Genomic DNA, 11,911 nt, shown 5'->3' with positions numbered 1-11,911 from the left:
TAGGTGTATACCAGCAATGGGGAGATAAGGGGGCCAATAGCAAGATTTGCTTGATTTAGATCCTAAGGTCCCCCGTAAGAGATTCAGTATCCTGAAGATAGACTGCTACTGAAGAGTAGCAAAAGGGTTAATATCTTGTCTCTACATACAAAAATGTTCACATACTAGTACATACATGAACACACATATGCACATACTTAAACTCATACACATATATACAAATATAGAGAATGTTTTTGACACAATTCTGTACAAATGTATTTTATCATAATACATATATGTATATGTGCTATGCAACTTCTCTCGAAATGTGTGCAAAATGCAACTTTAGGACTGACTTTGAGTAGTCAATGCTCAGATGACTTAGTGTCAGTAGATAGGCATCTATGGTGATTTAATCCTCTTTCCACCCCCATGACGTACTATGGCGTATGATCATTTATGTTCTACATCCCACTTTAACTGTGGGCTTGGGACTACAGAACTCATATGGCCCCTATTGTAGGCCTTGCTGTCCCTTTGTGCATTAGTTTCGCCATTTTAAAAGCAGACAATGGGGGCTGGAGAGATTGCTCACTGGTTTGCACTCTGTACTTGTTAAGGTTTATATCTGTAAAAATAAAACAATTAGCCTGAACTTCTCTGAAAATGAATCCTTCTGGCTCTTGTTTAAGTAACTCTTCCACCCTGGTCATGTAGTTCGAGCCTTTCTCTGTACCATGGGGAGCACTGCTGTGAAGAGGACAGGCCATAAATATGATTGCCAGATGTTAATCACATCCCCAGTAGACTTTCCTCATTTACTAGACTCTTTCTTGTTAAATGGCATTGCAGTAATCAGGCACAGGATTCTCTATGTTACTAAATAATAAACTGAATCAAATATTCTTTCACCTCATTTTGAATTTTGTAACCATTAAGGAAAAAATCATTTTAAAATCCACTTTTAGATGTTGGAAAGAATAGTCTGAGTTAAAATCCACTGAGGATTATTTAATATGCTCTGGAAAGTCTGAAAGTGATGAAAAAATCCAGGGAATAAAAAAACACTGGCTCCAGAAAATGGAGAAGTGAGCAAGGCTTGGCTTTCACATTAAAAAAAAAAACAATTTTAAGATTTTTTAATAAGTCTGGTGGAAATGTTTTCATCAGAAAGAGAGCTAGTAACCAAAACCACTTGGCATGTATTAACATATCCTCATTTTACCAGTAAAATTAAATTTAAATGTGATATGCCCTCTATAATAAATATAAATGATATATATTTGGAAGATTCAGAATCATATCAAAGTATTTACTCTTAGAATCATAATTTTGATAATAATCCTACTCTTTCCCTCTATTTTAGGCAGAGAGAATTTATATGCATATGAAACCTCCATGATGGTCCAAGGACCTTGAGAAGTAGTAAGCAAACTTGGAGTTCATACTTCCTTACCGATAAGACCATGTTCTTCCTTCTTTCCATTCACCTCATTTAAGGCTGAGGGACAGGCAAGGCTCAGGAGAACTGAAATGGAAAATTGACAGTGGCCAGGAAGAAAGACTGGAAAGCCTCATGATGACTGAGAGAATGGAACAAAATGTCTCTGATGCTTGGAAGTTGGAAGAGCTCTTTCTTTCAGGGCCTTGTCTTTCAGTGTTTTGGGGATTCTTTAACTCCTATTCTAGGAGATGATAACAGTACTTGGTTGACAGAATCAGGACCAGCAGACATGATGGTAGCCCTCCATTATTGTAAATGTTCCTAGGCATGCATGAGACAAGAAATGTCACCTAGCAATAACCTTTAAAAGCAAGCAAGGTCTGGTCACATGCAAACTGTCTTATATTCCACCACTCAGAGTAGTGGTCATCCTTTCTAAGATCTTATTCATAGAAAAATTCAGTAAGTATCTAGCAGCACAAAACTTTATCTTTTCAGAGAAGAGATGAAACTCTGATTGGTAAACTAATGTTTTCCAAGGAGAGGTAGAGATAAAATGGTAAATAGAGTTAGAAATCATGCTGAATATTTCAGAATGAAGAAGGTTACAGAATGGAGTTAAGAGCAAGGAGAAGTAGGAGTCATAAAATTACACATATCTGGGCTTGCTTATATTCTATAACCAAATAAAAGTTATTTAGGTGGTATTCATTTTTTAAATGCCAGCATACAAGTAATGCTTTCATAAGACTAAATAGAAATGGAATTTTAACTCTATGACCAACAGACATAACACTGTAAAGAGGTAAATATTTGGGAATCATTTCTTTTATTGTGGCTTTAATTCCAAGGGGCAAAACAATCTTGTAGATCTGGAAATCAGGAAATGTTACATTTTTACCAGTTTTCCTATGACAACAGAGACACATGGGTTCAGTGAAAGACAAGGCTTTAAGAATAAAATCAATTTTTAGAATATTACCTGTGATTGTGAATCTGAAATGTATAGAGTTTGACAGTGAGTATGTATTTCCCTGTGAAATATCACAGTATCAGTGAGTTCTCAAATGCTATCATTCGTCCTTCTGCATCACAGTTGATAACGCTGAAGACAGGCTCTTAAATCCAACTCTATCGTTATAGTCTCCTCTATAATGAAGCCAACAGGAGGATGAGGAAAGCTGTAGGTTTGAGTGAACCTAGATCAAGGAGAGGTTCAAGGGAGGGTTTGGAGAGAGGAAAGGAAAGGAAGGGATGGTATAATTATATTATAATCTCAAAAGGAAAACAAAAAAAATACCTAAGTATACCATTTGATGATATCCCTACCAGATGTCATACCCTTAAGAAAACTGATCTTATTTCGCAGTATCTGTCAACGATCAAAGGCTTTAAATAATGTTTCACTCAGACTGCAGTGGACAGCTATCCTTCTTCACTCACCTTATCTACATACATCATTTAGCATATGTAAGTTAAGTATCAAATCATGATTATAAATACAGGCGGAATCTCAACTATGTACCTTAGAAAACAAACCCATAGAGTGTTTTCAATAAGAATAGTCACCAGAAAGTGACCCAGTTAGCTAATTAACTCAGCAATAAAGTTGAGACTACAGTAAACAAAAGAACATGAAGAGATGTGGTTGTATTCATAAGAGAATAACTTTTCTTATTTATTAGTACCAATCAAAAATGAAAGAGAAAAACACAGAAGATCAAAGATGATTAAGAAAGCTAGGACCTGAGATAATAATAATAATGATAATAATAAAATAATGATAATAGTAATTATTCTAGGAATCACAAGGTCTAGCCATCTTGCTTTGAGGATCTGTCCCTTTGTCCAGAACAACATAGACCTTTTCCATCTCCCTCAGACTGCAGGGCTCCACTATTCTCTTCCCTAACCTCTGTCCATACTCAGATTCTGGTCTGGGTGTTTTATGAAATACATGTATACACACATGTATACATACACATATACACACATGTATTATGTGTTTATATTTGTGTGCATATTTGTATACATATATTTATGTTTATATGTATATACAGTATAAATGAGAGCTTGCTTTGTTTATTTTCTTGGTATTTAGCTTTGTTGAAGTATAGAGAATGAAGAAACTCTTACACAATTAAGAGCATACTATAATATTTATTTATATTTTAAAGATCAGCAATGTTGGTTTGCCTGTGGTCCTTAATTTTTTATTTTATTTTATTTTGCTTAATTTTTGAATCATGTTCTTTATTTTTCACTGGATTTTTTTATTTACATTTCAAATGTTATCCCCATTCCCGGTTTCCCTTCCATAAACCCCCTGTACCCTCACCCTCACCCTTCATCTATGAGGGTGTCCCCCCAGCACACACACACACCCCTTCCTGCCTCCCTGCCCTAATATTCCCCTACAGTGGGAGATCAAGCCTTGGCAATAACAAGGGCTTCTTCTCCTCCCATTGGTGCCCAACAAGGCCAACCTCTGCTACATATGCAGTTGGAGCCATGGGTCTGTCCATGTGTAGTCTTTGGATGCTGGTTTAGTAACTGAGAATTCTGGTTGGTTAGTATTGTTTTTCTTATGGGGTTGCAAACCCCTTCAGGTTCTACATCCTTTCTCTAACTACTCCAATGGGGACTTTGTTTTCAGTTCACTGGTTGGCTGTGAGCATTCACCTCTGTATTTGTCTTGCTCTGACAGAGACTCTCAGGAGACAGCTATATCAAGCTCCTGTCAGCACTCACTTCTTGACATAAGCAATATTATCTGGGTTTGGTAGCTGTACATACATGGACTGGATCCTCAGGTAGGACAATCTCTGTGTGACCATCCCTTCAGTCTCTGCTCCAAACTTTGTCTCCATATCTCCTCAGCACCTGCACTTTGGTAACCCTTCTTCTTGAGTTTCATGTAGTCTATAAGTTGTATCTTGGGTATTCTTAGTTTTTATGCTTATCAGTGAGTACTTATCAGTGAATAAATATCATGTGTGGTTTTTTGTGATTAGGTTATTTCACTCAGGATGATATTTTCTAGTTCCATTCATTTGCCTGAGATTTTCATGAAGTCATTGTTTTTAATAGCTGGTTAGTACTCCATTTTGTAAACGTACCACACTTTCTGTATCCATTCCTCTGTTGAAGGACATCTGGATTCTTTCCAGCTTTTGACTATCACAAATAAGGCTACTATGAACATAGTAGAGCACATGTTCTTGTTATACATTGAAGCATCTTTTGGGTACATGCCCAGGAGTGGTATATCTGGGTCCTCAGGTAGTACTGTATCCCATTTTCTGAGAAAACTCGACTTATTTCCAGAGTGGTTGTACCAGCTTGCAATCCCACCAACATTAGAGGAGTGTTCCTCTTTCTCTACATCCTTGCCAGCATCTGTTGTCACCTGAGATTTTGATCTTAGCCATTCTGGCTGGTGTGAGGTGGAATCTCAAGGTTGTTTTGATTTGCATTTCCTTGATGACTAAGGATGTTGACTTTAGGTGACTTCACAACCATTCCATATTCCACAGTTGAGAATTCTTTGTTTAGCTCTGTACCCTATTTTTAATAGGGTTATTTGATTCTCTGGAATCTAGCTTCTTGATTTTTTTGTATATATTGGATATTAGTCCTCTATCAGATGTAGGATTGGTAAAGATCTTTTGCCAGTCTGTTGGTTGCAGTTCTGTCCTGATGACAGTGTCCTTTACCTTACAGAGCTTTGCAATTGTATGAGGTCTCATTTGTCAATTCTTAATCTTAGAGCATTAGCCATTGGTGTTCTGTTCAGGAAATTTTCCTCTCTGCCCATGTGTTAGAGGCTGTTCCCCATTTTCTCTTCTGTTAGTTTGCATGTATCTGGTTTTATGTGGAGGTCCTTGATCCACTTGGACTTGAGCTTTGTACAGGCATTTTTGTTGTTATTGAAGACCAGCCATAGTCTGTGGTGATCTGATAGTCTGCGTGGGATTATTTCAATGTTCTTGTATCTATTGAGGCTTGTTTTGTGACAGATTATGTGGTCAATTTGGAGAAGATACCATGATCTTTTGAGAAGAAGATACATTCTTTTCTTTTAGGATGAAATGTTCTATAGATATCTCTTAAATCCATTTGGTTCATAACTTCTGTTAGTTTCTCTCTTGTCTTTTTTTAATTTCTGTTTCCATGATCTGTCCATTGATGAGAGTGGGGTGTTTGAAGTCTCCCATTATTATTGTGTAAGGTGCAATGTGTGCTTTGAGCTTTAATAAGGTTCCTTTTAGAAATGTAGGTGCCCTTGTATTTGGAGCATAGATATTCAGGATTGAGAGAGTTCGTCTTGTGGATTTTTCTGTTTGTAAACATGGAGTCTCCATCCTTAATGTTTTTAATAACTTTTGGTTGAGCGTTGATTTTATTCGATATTAGAATAGTGCCTCCAGCTTGTTTCTTGGTACCATTTGCTTGGAAAAATTGTTTTCCAGCCTTTTACTCTGAGGTATTGTCTGTCTTTGTGACTGAGGTCAGTTTCCTGTTTGAAGAAAAATGTTGAGTCCTCCATAATATACAGTCTGTTAGTTTATATCTTTTTATTGGGGAAATTGATTCCATTGATGTTGAGAGATATTAGGAACCAATGACTGTATTTTCCTGTTATTTTTGTTGTTAAAAGTGGAATTATGTTTGTGTGGCTATCTTTTTTTGGGTTATTTGAAATTAGATCACTTTCTTGCTTTTTCTAGGGTGTAGTTTCCCTTCTAGTGTTGGAGTTTTCCATCTATTTTCCTTTGTAGGGCTGGATCTGTGGAAAGACATTGTGTAAATTCAGCTTTGTCATAGAAAATCTTGGTTTCTCCATCTCTGGTAATTGAGAGTTTTGCTGTGTATATTTCCCTGTACTGGTATTTGTGTTCTCTCAGGTTCTGTATGACATCTGTCCAGGATCTCCTAGCTTTCGTAGTCTCTTACCTAGAAGTCTGGTGTTAATTCTGCCTTTATATGTTACTTGGCCTTTTTTCCTTACTGCTTTTTTTTTTTTTTTTTTTGGTTCTTTTTTTGAACTGGGGACCAGAACAGGGCCTTGCGCTTCCTAGGCAAGCGCTCTACCACTGAGCTAAATCCCTAACCCCCTTACTGCTTTTAATATTCTTTGTTTTATGCATTTGGTGTTTTGACTATTAATATCATGTGTCTTCCCACAGGAAACACAGAAAAACCCTTGCCACAGGAAAACACCTCTTGAGTCTACATCACATGACACAGACAGAAACTTCCACTTTAAAAATGTCATGAACAAGAACAGTGACTCTGGTAAAGGGGAAAAGTGGAGATCTTGCTCAGCCGGCAGAAGAGAGCAGAGCTTCTAAAGAAGATGACAGATGTGGCCGTTCAGATGTCAGAGGAGCACTTGGTTGAACTCGGGGCTGCTATCAAGCGCTTTGTTAGTGAGTATAAATAAGATGAAAGCCTTGGAAGAGTAGCTCAGTTCATCTGTGATGTGGAGACTCTGAAACAGAATATTGATTTATTAGGACAAGTGTCTCATCCAAAGAACAGATATTCAACCCGATCTCGTTGCAGCTCTCTAGTGTCTGTGTCCTTGAGGGGCCCAAGTGATGGCTCTGCTGCTCCCTCAGCCTCTGATGCCTCTGTTTCCAGCCTCCCAGGTGCTTACAAGAGAAACTGTGCCTCAAGAGAGGCTTCTCCAGCCATGATGAACTCCAGTGACTGGCCCTGCCAGGCTCATGGGGAGGTATTTTCAGGCAACAAGAGAGGAAGACAAGTGTACAGTCCACAAAGACAAAAGACCACTGATCCCCCAAACCAAGAGCAGCATAACAATGTGAGTCACTACAGGAACAGCTTGCCCAGGTATCAGGGTGTTGTTCTGCCTCAAGCCCCAAGAAACGCTGGGGAGTGGAGCTGCTCTTACTCTGCAGGGACCAATGGAACTGCAGCCAGCAAGGAGCCTAGCCCATTCAATCCTTCATTCAAAAAGAGGCTCCCATAGTGCAAACCAAGGGCCTCAAGCTGAAGCTGTGAACTCTTGGTTGGGGGGGGGAGGTGGACAAGGACTCCAGTTGGTCTCTCTTCTTTCCCATCTAGTTCAACCTAATAATTGGACTTTAGGAAACATATACTTAGATTTAATAACAAAAAGAAATTTACGCATAACTCGTTGGGCCATCTTAAAATAAAAAGTCATGAACGCTGCCAATTTACAAGAAAGAGGACTCAGGATCACTGTGAAATGAATATGGAAAGACTAAAAGCTCTGTCTTCAACATAATTTTGAAGATAAATAAAATCCAGGCTGATACTGCATGAGCTTGTCAATTACTGAAAGAATGAGTTAAGCAATTCAATGTATTTTGTCAAAAAAGACTGAATTAATCCAATATAACAGAATAGAGAAGTAAAGGCAGTGCCATGAGAAAAATATACATTCAATGACTGCATGAAAATAAAGCAAGCCTAGGCTGAGACACCACACCTCCACTAAATAAACGCAAAACAAATCATAAAGTTAAAGGAAAAATACAACACCAGAATCTCTAAAAATGATGACACAAAGCACAATCCAGATGATGTGTCCGAGAATGATTTGCATTCCCTGAGGATGCTGAGCACTTCTTTAGGTGTTTTAGCCATTTGTTATTCCTCAGTTGAGAGCTCTTTGTTTAGATCTGTACCCTATTTTTAATAGGGTTACTTAGTTCTTTGGAGTCTAACTTCTTAAGTTCTTTCTATATATTGGATATTACCCTCTAGCATATGTAGAATTGGTAAAGATCTTTTCCCAATCTGTTGGTTGCCATTTTCTCCTATGGACAATGTGCTTTGCCTTATAGAAGTTTGCAGTTGTATGAGGTCCCATGTGTCTATTGATGATCTTAGAGCATAAGCCTTTGTTGTTCTGTTCAGGAAAATTTCCCCTGAGCCCATGTGTTTGAGACTCTCCCCCACTTTCTCTTCTATTAGTTCCACTGCATCTGGTTTTATGTGGAGGTCCTTGATCCACTTGGAATTGAGTTTTGTACAAAGAGATAAGAATGGATCGATTTTCCTTCTTCTACATACTGAACACCAGTTGTTGAAGTTACTATCTTTTTCCCACTGGATGGTTTTAGCTCCTTTGTCAAAATTCAAGTGAGTATAGATGTGTGAATTCATTTCTGGGTCGTCAATTCTATTCCATTGATCTATCTACCTTCAATAGTGTTCAATTGATCACTAGTGCTCTGTAATACAGCTAGAAGTCAGTTGATTGCCCCAGAAGCTCTTTTATTTTTGAGAATAGTTTCTAATATCCTGGGTTTTTGGTCATTCAAATGAATTTGCAAATTGCTCTTTCTAACTCTACTAAAAATCAAGGTAGAATTTTAATGGGGAAATCAGTAGACTACTTTAGGCAAGATGACTATTTTTACTCTATCAGCCCTGCCAATCCATGAGCATGGGAAATTCTTCCAACTTCTGAGATCTTTTTTGATATCTTTCTTCAGGGACTTGAAGTACTTGTCAAACAGATCTTTCACTTGCTTCATTAGAATTACACCAAGGTATTTTATATTATTTGTAAAATTTGTGAATGGTGTTGTTTTCTTAATTTCTTTCTCAGCCTGTTTATCCTTTGAGTAGAAGAAGGATACTGATTTGTTTAAGTTAATTTTGTATCCAGCCAATTTGCTGAAGTTATTAATCAGGTTTAGGAGTTCTCTGGTCGAATTTTTGGAGTCAGGTAAGTATACTATCATATCATCTCAAATAGTGATATTTTGACTTCTTCCTTTCCAATTTGTATCCTTTTGATCTCCTTTTGTTGTCTGATTGCTCTGTCTAGGACTTCGGGTATTATATTGAGTAGGTAGGGAGAGAGTGCAGCCTTATCTAGTCCCTGATTTTAAATGTAATTTCTTTAAGTTGCTCTCCATTTAGTTTGATGTAGGCTACTGGTTTGCTGTATATTGCTTTTACTATGTATGGGTATGGGCCTTGAATTCCTCACCTTTCCAAGACTTTTATCATAAAGGGGTGTTGCATTTTGTCAAATTCTTTTTCATCATCTAATGAGATGATCAGGTTGTTTTTTTTCTTTGTGTTTGTTTATATAGTGGATTAAATTGACAGATTTCTTTTTATTTATTTATTTTTTTATTAACTTGAATATTTCTTATATACATTTGAGTGTTATTCCTTTCGGTTTCGAACATCCATCCCCCCTCCCCTTCCTTATGGGTGTTCCCTCCCCCTCCCCCATTGCCGCCCTCCCCCAACAGTCTAGTTCACTGGGGTTCAGTCTTACAGGACCCAGGGCTTCCCCCTTCCACTGGTGCTCTTACTAGGATATTCATTGCTACCTATGAGGTCAGAGTCCAGGATCAGTCCATGTATAGTCTTTTTAGGTAGTGGCTTGGTCCTGGAAGCTCTGGTTGCTTGGCATTGTTGTACATATGGGGTCTCAGGCCCCTTCAAGCTCTTCAGTTCTTTCCTGATTCCTTCAACGGGGGTCCTATTCTCAGTTCAGTGGTTTGCTGCTGGCATTCGCCTCTGTATTTGCTGTATTCTGGCTGTGTCTCTCAGGAGCGATCTACACTTCTGCACTTCTTTGCTTCATCCATCTTGTCTAATTGGGTGGCTGTATATATATGGGCCACATGTGGGGCAGGCTCTGAATGGGTGTCCCTTCAGTCTCTGTTTTAATCTTTGCCTCTCTCTTCCCTGCCAAGGGTATTCTTGTTCCCCCTTTTAAAGAAGGAGTGAAGCATTCACATTTTGATCATCCGTCTTGAGTTTCATTTGTTCTAGGCATCTAGGGTAATTCAAACATTTGGGCTAATAGCCACTTATCAATGAGTGCATACCATGTATGTCTTTCTGTGATCAGGTTAGCTCACTCAGGATGATATTTTCAGTTCAACCATTTGCCCTACGAATTTCATAAATTAGTTTTTTTTTTTTTTTTTTTTTATTATTAACTTGAGTATTTCTTATATACATTTGAATGTTATTCCCTTTCGGTTTCGGGCAACATCCTCCCCTCCCCTTCCTTATGGGTGTTCCCTCCCAACCCCCTCCCCCTTGCTGCCTCTCCCCAACAGTCTAGTTCACTGGGGTTCAGTCTTACAGGACCCAGGGCTTCCCCTTCCACTGGTGCTCTTACTAGGATATTCATTGCAACCCTCGAGGTCAGAGTCCAGGGTCAGTCCATGTATAGTCTTTGGTAGTGGCTTAGTCCCTGGAAGCTCTGGTTGGTTGGCATTGTTGTTCATATGGGGTCTCAAGACCCTTCAAGCTCTTTCAGTCCTTTCTCTGATTCCTTCAACAGGGGTCCCGTTCTCAGTTCAGTGGTTTCCTGCTGGCATACGCCTCTGTATTTGCTGTATTCTGGCTGTGTCTCTCATGGTGATCTGCACTCACATTTTGATCATCCGTCTTGAGTTTCATTTGTTCTAGGCATCTGGGGTAACTCAAGCATTTGGGCTAATAGCCACTTATCAATGAGTACATACCATGTATGTCTTTCTGTGATTAGGTTAGCTCCTCAGGATGATATTTTCAGTTCAACCATTTGCCTCGAATTTCATAAAGTCATTGTTTTTGATAGCTGAGTAATATTCCATTGTGTAGATGTACCACATTTTCTGTATCCATTCCTCTGTTGAAGGGCATCTGGGTTCTTTCCAGCTTCTGGCTATTATAAATAGGCTACGATGAACATAAGTGGAGCACGTGTCTTTTTTTTATATGTTGGGGCATCTTTTGGGTATATGCCCAGAGAGGTATAGCTGGATCCTCAGGCAGTTTAATGTCCAATTTTCTGAGGAACCTCAGACTGATTTCAGAATGGTTGTACCAGTCTGCAATCCCACCAACAATGGAGGGTGTTCCTCTTTCTCCACATCCTCGCCAGCATCTGCTGTCACCTGAGTTTTGATCTTAGCCCATTCTCACTGGTGTGAGGTGAAATCTCAGGGTTGTTTTTGATTTGCATTTCTGATGACTAAAGATGTTGAACATTTCTTTAGGTGTTTCTCAGCCATTCGGCATTCCTCAGCTGTGAATTCTTTGTTTAGCTCTGAACCCCATTTTTTTAATAGGGTTATTTTGTCTCCCCCTGGTCTAACTTTTTGAGTTCTTTGTATATTTTGGATATAAGGCCTCTATCTGTTGTAGGATTGGTAAAGATCTTTTCCCATTCTGTTGGTTGCCGTTTTGTCCTAACCACAGTGTAAATTGACAGATTTCTGTATATTGACTCATACCTGCACTCCTAAGATGAAGTCTATGTGATCATGGTGAACAATCATTTTTATGTGTTCTTGGATTAGGTTTGTGAGAATTTTATTGAATATTTTTACATTGATATTCATAAGGAAAATTTGTCTGCTGTTCTCTTTATTTCTTTGTGTTTTAGGTACAAGTGTAATTACAGCTACATAGAGCAAATGGATAATATTCCTTCTGTTTCTGTTTGGTGGAATAACTTGAAGAGTA

The 11,911-nt window shown here is 38.4% G+C and overlaps 1 pseudogene; it reads left to right on the top strand.

Moving 5' to 3' along the window:
- The first annotated feature begins 424 nt into the window (after nt 1–424).
- Nucleotides 425–11,911, top strand: part of LOC116905601 — a 57,829-nt pseudogene continuing 46,342 nt past the window's right edge.

Source organism: Rattus rattus, chromosome 7, assembly GCF_011064425.1.
Source record: "Rattus rattus isolate New Zealand chromosome 7, Rrattus_CSIRO_v1, whole genome shotgun sequence".
NCBI lineage: Eukaryota > Metazoa > Chordata > Mammalia > Rodentia > Muridae > Rattus > Rattus rattus.
This window is presented reverse-complemented; position numbering and strand designations above follow the sequence as displayed.